This window comes from Convolutriloba macropyga, chromosome 15 (genome assembly GCF_964194025.1).
Source record: "Convolutriloba macropyga chromosome 15, txConMacr16.3, whole genome shotgun sequence".
Classification (NCBI taxonomy): Eukaryota; Metazoa; Xenacoelomorpha; order Acoela; family Convolutidae; genus Convolutriloba; species Convolutriloba macropyga.
The window spans coordinates 27106449-27116305 of NC_134482.1; the positions used below are offsets into that span (position 1 = coordinate 27106449).

The window sequence follows — 9857 nt, forward strand, 5'->3', positions numbered from 1 at the left end:
TTTTCCGATGAGTAGAAAACAGTTTTGTAAAAAGGCAGCAAATATTCCTTAGTAATAGTCCATTATCCACTGCTTCAGCCAGACCCTTTCACGAATCACTGCTGTTTTTATAATCAACAGATATTAGGATTTTTTAAATCATATTATCAAGAAGACTTTGTTCAAATAATGTTAGATCTACGGTAACAAATTCAGAACCAAAAAAAGGATCAACGCATCTGCAGACAAAAATCATTAGAAAACGATTTATTAAAGATACAATTCTAAAACAATTGTTAACAAAAGTTTGCAAAATCAACGCGTAGGAATGCTAAAATCATGTACGCTATACAAGATCTAGTACGCTACGCAATTCTTGCTAGATCTACGCAAGGAAATCTCAAAATTTAAGATCTACATTTCCCAACGCATAGAAACGCTCAAGTTTTCAATTCGTATCGCCCATCGTAAGATACGCGATTATAGATGAGAATTCAATTGATAATGCTCATGTTGAAGCAAATTAGATTTGGTCGTAAATTGATTTTTAAAAAGCGATTATAATTCAGGAAGTAAATTTTTGAGAATCACAGACAGAGGTTAAGGCGTTGAAACAATGCAGTAACAATTCGTAAAAACGCTAAAGTTATTTAAGATCAACGCATAGAACCGCTATCATTATCTAATATCTACGCTACAAAGCACATAATAACGTTTGGAAACTCCAATATTGTGTAGGACAAGAACTCAAAATCCCACGGCAAAATAGTTTAGGATAGTTACGGGGACATTTATGGATTGTCAAAGCTATTTACCACTTCTTTCATTTTTTTGACCATAAAACTCTTTGGACGGGGGACGTTTTTTGCTGTAGCGCGACAAAAATTTTCACATCTATAAAGTTTAGTGTCTTAAAGCAATTTTGGTGTTACTTTGTACTTTTAATGAAAAAGTGAGCTAAACTTTTGGAAGATAGGCTCTATGTAGAAATAGCACGTGCTTCTTGGAGACGTCAGTGCAATATACCAACTAAGATTAATTGTGAAATGAAAAAACTCCAAAAGTTTACGAATAATCGTACCTAAGTCACAAAACCTTTCAGTACTTATACAAAACATTTCGCGAGTAAATTTTACTGCGCTCAAAAAATTTTCTTTTCTTAATTATTGTTTGTAGAATTCGAAAAAAAAAATTTAACTCACAGATAAAAATCAACTGAGTTTTTGAACTTAAAAACTGACCTTCGGATCTTTTCCTTTTTTGATCCCCCGTATGTTATGCAACCCCCAATTACAGAGCACGTGACATTGCATAGTAAACCATTATATAAAAAAATGCTACGCGCGTCTGGGTTTTGCAAAAACATGCACGCACAAAGCTAGCGGGGGCCACAAAGGGAAAAGATACCAAAATCCACTCAGTCTAAAAACTATCTAGTTTATAGCATATGGTCATTAAAAAATAACTGTTCTCTTGAACACTTGATTAAATTCATAGTGGAAATTGCTCAACTTTGTCGAACATTTCAGAATCAATTCAGTTGTAAGAACTTTGATCCACAATTCGAGCAAAATTTGCATAAAAACCATTTTTTCTCTGTAATTTGGCTATCGCAAAATCTGCTTCTAATCTTTTGAAATTGAAATATCTGTTTTTACTTTGAAGAAATTGCTGCCATTCAACAGCCATTAAACATTACTTGTCTTATCTCAATGTTTATTTCGAAAATCACAATGTTACCAAATGAAATTGGATTTTAATTGAAGCTTAAGCTTAAATTGACTAACACTTCTGTAGCAACTTTGGGGTAATTCTTTATATTTAAAAATTTGTTTGTGCAATGAAAAAAACTGCAACGTTTGATATCTTTTATTGAGTCAATTTGTTTCAAAAGAAAATTTAAAGTCCTCCAGCTGTTCTCATAGTTAACTTCTTGAAACGCAAAGGCGATAGAGGAAAAATTACGTAACAATCGATGTATCGATGTTCAAATTCGGATAACATCTCATATTTTCCATGCATTTGACAGCATTGCTTTAAAACGCCTCGTGAAACAAAATGTTTTTCAGTTTTTCTCGCGTATTTTTACATTGCTTTCCTCCATTGGGCTATTACGTTACTTCGATCAATTTTACTTGGAAGTAATATTGGAAATGGCAAAAAAAGGCCCCACCTGGACAGAAGCTAAAAATTTTGTCCCCCATTTCAAGTCTTTTGCAAACTTCTGTTGCTGTTCTTGTCGTAAAGGTTTCCCATAAATTTTCTCAGAACATCAGGTCGTCTTGTTTTGCATTTTAAGCATTGTAATACAAAAACAGATACATTTTAAATTACACAAACAAAAATCCGAGATTATATTACGTCCGTTTGCTGTATGATTTGCAACTAAGGAGACTGTCATTAAAAAAGGCCGCTATTTTCAGCCGTTTACCGACGTGGATAGCGCTATAAATGTATCTGCATAGTAGTTAAGGTGTTACAAAAATTTGTTTTCAATTTGCCAGTATTGCAATTGGTCTAGAAGTTTTCCAAAATTTGTTTAGAAAACGAGAGCAAGATAAAATTCAGGTTTCGAAAAAAAATCATTCCAAATGAATAATTTTACCAAAATTTGATACATCTATATGTGTGGTGACAAAAAATTAAAAACAGTAAATTATAATTTTTTTGAAAGAATAATTTGCTGCAATTTGGTAAAAAAAAATGAAGAGTAAAGTACTTTTTGTTGATTGGTTTTACTGTGATTGATTATAGCTCCGGGTAAATCTTTCTTGTACTTATTTTTTGTTGGAACACATTCTTGACACGGCTTTCAACATAGGTATTTGTAACAATTTTTTCTAGAATTAACCTAAACTCACTTTATATCACTCCGCTTTGTGTCAGGTATCAAACAAGTTTGATTTTGCTTCGGATCAACGAAGAGTCAATATAGAAAGAAAACCTGCCCAAAAGGAGGATTTTGTGACGACACAAATTTGAAGTTTGCATATTTGTGATACAAACAATTAATAATGCGTAAGCGCTAGAACTGAACACAACCACTGAATGAAGTAGACCAATTTTTAGGGATAATTTTAATTTTCCAGAACATAGAGTCGTTCTTTAGAACATAGAGGAGAACACAAGTTATTCAAACTCTCAATAATTGGGAGTAAAGTTGACAACAATCGCCACGAAGAGTTTCAACGATTAGAATGAGAAAGTTACTATAGACATTTTGTTATTTGAAAATGTATTCTATTTCATGACAAGCAAGTACTCAAATTAAAGGAAACAAAATCAAAGAATAGTCGTTGGAATTTTTTATTTGCGCCTAAATGTTTCTAAAAGCTTACTGGCAACTCAAACAGTAGAATTGATTTTTTTGCTTTAGCTTTACATAATATGATGTAAAACAGAGTTTAAGGTCAGAGAATGGCAATCAAAATTTTAGGAATGCAATTGCCATTCCGCGAAACAGAAAATGTTTGTCGTTTAACTTATGAAGCCTTTGAAAACCAATAAAATTCAACTAAAGTATAAGGATGCTCTGATCAATTTATTCCTGTTTTAAATAAGAAGTTGATGAGAGTTGACGTCTTAACAAACAGACGTACCAAAAAAAGTAAAATTTTCAACGAACGTGATTGGTTGAGAAATTTAAAACACTGTGCTTTTATGCGTTCAATTCGACTAATTTGGACATAGCCTAATTCTAGAATATCATTTTTTACCGCATCTGGCCATACCTCACGGGCCATACATGGCCATGCGTCAGCGGCCCGTGGGACTTGATATGAATCTATCACAACCAAACGTGAGACCGGTTTTCCCCCAAATATATAATTTTTCAATTTCGTATTATTGCGATTTCTGAGCAATATCACGTTAAAACTCATATCCTAATTTAAAACATGGAGATTTTGTTGAGCAACCAGCCAATCAGAAAACTCCTATTTTCACAATTGTGATTGGCCAGCAATAAAATTTATATATTTTGGTACGTCTGCCATATTCACTTGCGCCGTGACGAGACTATGCTGATAGTAGGTAATGCTGTGATTACAATATGCGAAATCTGCACGGCGATGATCAGACCAGTTCGACATTAAAAAGTGGATCTTTTCCGTTTGCGCCCCTTCCCCCCAGCTTAGTGAGCGCATATTATTTGCACCCCCCAGACGCATGCGCCATATTTTTACATAATGATTTACTATGTAACGGCACGTGCCTGTAACCGGGGGGGGGGGCATAACGTACTGGGGGGCACAAACGGAAAAGATCCTAAAAAGTATAGCTACCAGACTGACGCAAATTCGGTATGATTATAGCGGACTTGGACTGCTCGCCTGAGCCTAAGGATCAAATGTACCTGAGTTCGGTAGAACTAATTCAAATTAGTTCTACCGAACTCAGGTACATTTGATCCTTAGGCTCAGGCGAGCAGTCCAAGTCCGCTATAATCATACCGAATTTGATCGGAAACAGATACAGCATGAATTTGCGTCATTCTGGTAGCTATAATCTTTAATGTCTAACTGGTCTGATCATGGCTGTGCAGATTTAGAATATTGTAATCACAGCGTTACGTACCATCGCGGTAATAATAAGAGTTTAAAAAAAACTTAAAAAGGTAAATTTTAAGAGTGTAAATTTTAATATTTACACTCTTCACTCTTAAATTTTAAAGTTACACTCTTTGAATTACACTCCTCCCCCCTTAATTAAGCGGAGAAATAGGGGTGTATTTTTTTATTTTTACAATCATTTGCTCGGCCCGGATCGGCACTCTTTGTGCTCATATCATTCTTAAATTGTCTCGTTTCCGCTTGACAGCTAAAGTTTGCCGCAATAATTTCCAGGTCTCTGCCATACACTCCCGATTCGAGAAAATCCATTAAAGCCTTATTTAATTGGATACGAATTAGAGAGCAGAAACAAATCACAAAAATTCAGAAGACAAGAACCAGGAAACGCTTCATGAAGTTGTCAAAGCGAGTGAGCAACAAAAAAAGTGAACCAACAAAGATTTCAAAAAGTAGGAGAGCAAAATCCAAAACCTTTCAAGAAGTTAGTAGCGATGGAAAAGTTAGCCCACTCTGGACAGGATGGAACGTTATTCAAACTGACTCGTTCATCCAAGAAATTGACGTCATGAATGGAAAACTAACTGGTTGGTTTCACTGTTTTGTAATAGTTCTTAAATCATAACTTTAATTGAATATTGCGTCCTAGTAGAGTACAATGCATGCAAAAGCTTTTTGTAAGTATACAAACTTTTCACTTTAAGCAAAAAACGATTTAATAACAAATAAACTGTGATATAAATAATGACGAAAGCTACCCGGAGGTTGGTGACAGAGCAAATCAGCGCTGAATCAGTCTAAAGACGTTCTGTTTTTTAGAATGGCCAGTACTCTGTTCATCTCACTATTTAAACTGGCCATTCTGATTATTGAGTTAAATTTACTTCATGAAAAATAATATGTTCAGCATAACTCCCGCCAACAACGTTTGCTTTATATGCGATTTGAACTTCCGCGTGGGTACTTGTGGCATATAGTTTGCGTAGCAAGTCGTAACCACTGAGCTAAATGGGCTTTGTGGTAATTGCCTACAATCCAGCTTTTATACAAATAGTGTGCATACTACTATAGTAATTACCAGTTATAAGCTTCAAATGTATAACTTTCTTCTGCTCAGACATAATTTTGGGGTATGAGTATTTTTCAGACTATACAGGATAAGTTTAGCCTGGGCGAACTCACTGACCTCAATATAATCATAAAGAAGAAATACTGCACATAAAGGAACTTAAAATATTCTGGAGATACCATGTTTCGGAACTGAATTAAGTGTTTGTTCTTGAAATGTGCTGGTTCATTTCTGAAAAACTCTGCGGCTCAAGTCTGGGTAAATACTCAGTGCATTGTTCGTCTGTTTGACTTTCTGTCCTAAAACATTTATGAATTCGACAGTTTCCGTCCTGTAATTTTTAGTCCCATCATTTCACAGGTTCGGTTCTGAAACATATCTGAAATGAAATAAAAAAAAAATTAAAGAAATTTTGCCTGACCTAAGTTAACTATTTGAATAGTGGCGAAATTGTTGGTACACCCGGCACGAATTGCAAGTCTTAATCAGAACTTCTTCAGTAAAAAAACACGTCTTCAATGTCAAGAATTGCTCAAGAATTGTCAATTCTAAGTCAAGTCTGGGCCAAGACTTGACAAGTCTTGATGCAAGTCTTGACCATGACTTCACAAATCTTGAGTCAAGTCTTGATCAAGACTTGGCTAAATATTTGTGAAGTCTTGATCAAGACTCGCATCAAGATTTGATTATTGGGCAGTTAGGCAAAGTAGAGTTTTGAAAAAAGTTTATTTAAAGTTATTACATTTCAGAATGAGCAAAAATTGGTAAAAATTTTTTACAAGAAATTTGCTCATCTGATCGAACTATTTCTGAATATTTTTCACCATATATTCAGCCCCAAACATTTTTTTTTTCGAATGTGCAGAAAAAATGGCCATGTCTGGTGTCTTTGGGCGACATCAGAGTTTTTTAAATTTTTATCAAGTGAACATTGTGGAAGTGATTGTGTCGTCTTGTTGTTCTTTTTCACCTTGGTGTGTTTTCTATGCAGATAGCAGCCATTTGCTTTTGTTACTGAACAAAAGCAAAACAACGAAAAAAACTGTGCTTAATACTTGACCCAATTCTTGTCAAGTTTTGGCCAAGATTTGCTGAAGACTTGCTCAAGACTTGGCCAAGACTTTCGCTACACTTGCCACGTCTTGGCCAAAACTTGACTCTAGACTTGCCAAGACTTAAGAATTTAAAACGTGCTAAGTCTAAAGTACCAAAATTTTTGTACCAAGATTTTAGCTCCAAGATTTGTACCAAAAAATTGCAAGATCTTTGCATGTATATCAGGAAACAAGATCTTGACAAGATAGCCAATCATCAAACATGACATGGCGACACATACTTTGTTGTAAAAATTATTATTATTTTTATAAAGTAAATAAGTTAACTAGCACAAGTTCATTGGATTAAGCACGATTTGAGAAGATTTGTCAAGATTTTTGTCCAGCGCTGTCAAGATAATTTCTTGCTTTATCTTGATAAGACTTTGCCAAGATCTACCACAAAATGTTGGTGTTTCAAGTTTTAGGCAAGTTTTTTCAAATTTCGATTTACATATTGTCAAAACTTTAAATATATATATATATATATATATATATATATATATATATATATATATATAAATATATATATATATATATATATATATATATATATATTTCAGTTTGCAATTACTCAATTTCTCAATTTAAGTAACTCAATTTTTCATCAACAAAATATCTTTTTAAAGGTGACTCAAGAGGGAAAATTTTGCGCAATCACAAACTTTGGGACAAAGAACACCCTGTGGACGGTCATCATTGCATAGTGGCAATTGAGAGAGGAAGACTTCAGTCCACAAAGTGTAAATACAACAGAGATCACTCAAATAGAAAGAACAAATATCCTCGTGTTGTCTGCCACACTTCACCTCTGCATTAGGTTGCGTGACTCTGTTTGAAATTACTGAGAAAATTGGACACTTATTGAGACTCTCTGAGCGGTTTGTCAGAATTTTGAAGTGAATTTAGCAGAGTCACTTAACAGTGTATGCAGGACACACTTTGCAAGATTTAAAAGCTAGCAGTCTAGAACCTTGCACTGCAAATATCTGGCATTTTGAAACTTACACGAGCGTTTTTCAACGCTGAATAATTGTTGTAGTTATTAACGTTGAATTAATGTAAAGACTAGAGTTTTTTTCAAAAAGAAAACAGGGAGGTGGTCCGTTCGAACGCAATGCATTCTATTTTATTTCTCTAATCTGTCATCAATGTATAGGGCGTCTCTGAAAAAAAATTGAATTTCAAAAAAGTTAGTGCTTTGTTTGCGCATACTCACCTCACACAGGGTTACCAGGAAAACGATACCGCAGGCTTTCCATAAGCATCTTGTTAAGGTTATGACGTCTTCTCTTCAACGAACGCCAATTTACAAATATCATAAGCTATACCTCGATCAATTGCCGCTCAATGTGTGGGGAGACCTATGCAAGTCAAAGAAATTGAGTTATAGTCTTGCAGTTATAACAATTTGCATAAATATTGGAGCTGTAATAATATGTCACCCAATGAGAGGAGATTTCTTTCATTAATTGATTCTTCGGACTGACCCAATGAAAGAGGAGTTACAAAAACTGCTTGAGTTGACTGAAAGTAAAAAGAAAGCAACGAAATGAAATGAAATAAACCTACCGGAAGCTAAACGTTGGTGGATTGATGATTTCAATTAGAACCATGTCACCAATAAGGCAAGAAATGCCTCACATTTATGAAGAAGGCACTGATTGAAACGATCTTCCACGCACTTATGCGCGGTAACGCACATATAGAGCACGGTACATGCAAACATACATAGGCGAGGAAATTTTAACATAAACGCACCAAGTTTCTATATTGTCTAGTAAAAGTCTGCACAACAGACAAGACAAAGACCCTATGATAAACAACGCAGTTGAGCTACATAGTCACACTATTTCAACGGAAAAATTCAATTAAGATTTTTTTGACTATTTTCTTATCCTTATTTTTTTTTATTGATTTCACTTATGACGAGACCTCGTCTCCATCCAGATTAACTTTTTGGCCGCTTTTTTCTACACCCTTTGTAGGCAGGTTCTGTTAAGAAATTGAATTATCTCAAGCTCAAATCTCAATTAAAGTTTTGTTAGCTCCTTCTAGCTCTTTTAGGATGTATTTAGTATCATAGAAGAGCCCATATCTAGATTATAGGCCATTCAGGTTTTTTAGTTTTTTAGAGTGATTTTTTTCTCATATGCTTGTCCCAGCATTTAAACAAGCCTATTAACTTGAAAAAACTGTGCGGACAAGTGTCTGAAATGTATGTGATTTTGATGTACCCAAGTTTTGACAAAAACTACAACCATTGAACTGTTGTAGAGAATTTCGACCTCCGACCTCGATATGCGAGCCCAACTAATTTGTTTCTTAAATTTCAGAAAATTTATCTTTAGTTTCGATTAAAAAAATCCATCTGGCATTTAGATTTTGTTGTGATCACTGTTGAGGAGAGCGTTTTTCGGAGTATTACCGGATTTTTAGGAAAAGCACGCGCCTTTAATCAAGTTTCTTTTCTTAAGTATGCATCCAATATCTACTGCGTTTTGTACACCATGCTTCAGTTGAGCTTGAGGAAAATTATTTTTTATTTTCAGCATACTAATGATACATGCCTTCACTATGGTAAACGTGAGATTTGATGAAAATCTGATCGCGCAATTCTTTACAACGCAGTGGTATACCCCAAAGTTTCCGCCTCTGTAAAATTGGCTGGAAAATTAGAGACATAAAATTAACGAATTTAGGAGACATCCTTCATATCTTACTTTTCGCAAAAGGGGTTCCCCCAATTTTTCAAAAAAAAGAACATTTGGAACGAAAAGTAGTAGCACGTTTCCACTCAATTTAGGTATCTATTATTCGCGTGCATTCTGAGCAAGCAATAAGCACTTTAATAAAGATTTAATTCAAGCTTTCAAAGCTTTAAATTGCTTTAAATACAAGCAACCACAAAAACTGATTTTTTTTCCGGAAAATCCCTCGCACATCAAAAGCTTTGTATATCAATGTGGGACTGGCCGATTTTAATAATTAGTAATAAATAGTACTAACCAGTAGTAAGAAGGAGTATAAAAGTACTACAAACAGTAATTAAGTACTACTAGTAGTAATAAGTTAGGCCTAATTAAATAAGTCGTTATTAAGTTAGGCTTAAATGAGGATTATATGCGAAATCAAGCTACATTGTGT

The 9857-nt window shown here is 34.4% G+C and overlaps 1 long non-coding RNA gene across 3 annotated transcripts; it reads left to right on the forward strand.

Moving 5' to 3' along the window:
- Positions 1 to 966: 966 nt before the first annotated feature.
- LOC142354363 (uncharacterized) lies at positions 967 to 7780 on the forward strand. Of its 3 annotated transcripts, none has more exons than XR_012761080.1 (4): positions 967 to 1104; positions 4824 to 5134; positions 7340 to 7530; positions 7645 to 7780. It is a non-coding gene; the product is annotated as an uncharacterized LOC142354363 (long non-coding RNA). The 3 variants fall into 3 exon arrangements; XR_012761081.1 differs by having other exon boundaries at positions 7636 to 7724; XR_012761079.1 differs by having other exon boundaries at positions 7340 to 7718.
- The last annotated feature ends 2077 nt before the right edge of the window (positions 7781 to 9857 follow it).